At 47.0% G+C, this 1382-nt stretch overlaps 1 non-coding gene across 1 annotated transcript; it reads right to left on the bottom strand.

Moving 5' to 3' along the window:
• Window positions 1-815: 815 nt before the first annotated feature.
• On the bottom strand, window positions 816-930 carry LOC138294279 (U5 spliceosomal RNA). Its single transcript, XR_011203318.1, has one exon. It is a non-coding gene; the product is annotated as a U5 spliceosomal RNA (small nuclear RNA).
• Window positions 931-1382: the final 452 nt, after the last annotated feature.

Raw genomic sequence — 1382 nt, 5'->3', positions numbered from 1 at the left:
GCTAGCTGATTCAAAGCGCCACAGCTGCCATGAGCGTGAAGGAGAGACACAAAAGGGAAAGAAAGTTCGCTTGCAATCAAACGTACCAGCAAACATGCAATTATCCCTGTAACGGCCGGTGTCTAAGGCGGTAACAAAACCGTCCCAAGGAGGGCCAAACGTGGAGCATTTTCCAATGATAACAAAGGATTTCCAAAAGGCAAGCCCATGAACGAGTGATAGTGATGGGCGGTTGTATGTCAGAACCACATATTCCATTGCAAAGCACGCCGTTACCACGAGTGCGTTACAAGAATGTCATTACCACGCATATACCTGAACATGCGTGCCTTTACAATGAATTATGTTGTAAAAGCATGTGTTTTAAAGGCAAATGCGTGGTAAAGATTTCCCCCCAAAGGCCCAATCCCCCCCAAGCCCAATAACCACCCCCACCCTAAAACCTAACCCCAACCCTACCTAAAACAGTACCCCCAGACCCAATCCGTCGCTCTAATCCTAATCTAAAACGACCCCATGCCTTAAAACCTAACCCCCCAAAAGCAGTTCCCCCAAGCCTAAACCCCCTTCCTATTTAACCTGAAAACCACCCCACACCCTCCTCCTCCCCCCCTCCCTAAAACAATACCCCCCAGGCCCACTACCCCCTCAAGCAGCACCTGCCCTAAAACCCAACCACCTGCCCCTCCCTCACTAAAACAGTACCCCCACCGAAGACCCAATCTTCTCTCCACTTTTAATCCAAAAGCCAGCATTCCTATACCTAATCCCCCACAATACCTAACATTACAAAAACCACAAACTACCTACTCGTTAACTTGCGTTTAGCAAGGCTTTAAAAAATTGAGTGAAACTCTTAAATGTTCCTCTCCACGGAAATCTTTAGTAAAAGGCGAAAGATTTATTCGATTTGAAGAAAAACCAAAGTATACACTTCAGGCCCCCCTGTCTGTGCCGCCACTAAACACCCTTCTGCAGACTGTTAGGCCGATTTCACTTACGAATTTCATAGTAGAAAACCCTTTGAAACACAACCAATTTATAATAACTGTTAAGCTGATACATTGATAAAACGTTGCCACAAAAAAGAAAACAACAGGCGAACTCATAAGTGACAGGAATTATGGGTATGTAAATTTCGTCATAGGTCACGTGACAGGAAAGGCTGCACCCCCCCAGCCCTCCCCCCAGTAGTTTCCCTGTTCAAGTGTAATGTCGGCTCTTTTAACTCTGTACCTGTTGAATGGAGCCGCTGTAGTGGCAGCAATGAAGGAATCGAGGCGATTGCGTTGCATTAAATCACTCTTTATTTTCTTGCCACAAACAATAAGGCCCACGAGGAGCCGCCGGGAGCACCACCTCCAGCCCGAGTCCGCGCACTC

This window comes from Pleurodeles waltl, chromosome 4_2, assembly GCF_031143425.1.
Source record: "Pleurodeles waltl isolate 20211129_DDA chromosome 4_2, aPleWal1.hap1.20221129, whole genome shotgun sequence".
Classification (NCBI taxonomy): domain Eukaryota; kingdom Metazoa; phylum Chordata; class Amphibia; order Caudata; family Salamandridae; genus Pleurodeles; species Pleurodeles waltl.
Note: the sequence above shows the minus strand (reverse complement) of the source record. Positions and strands in the feature narration are given on the sequence as shown.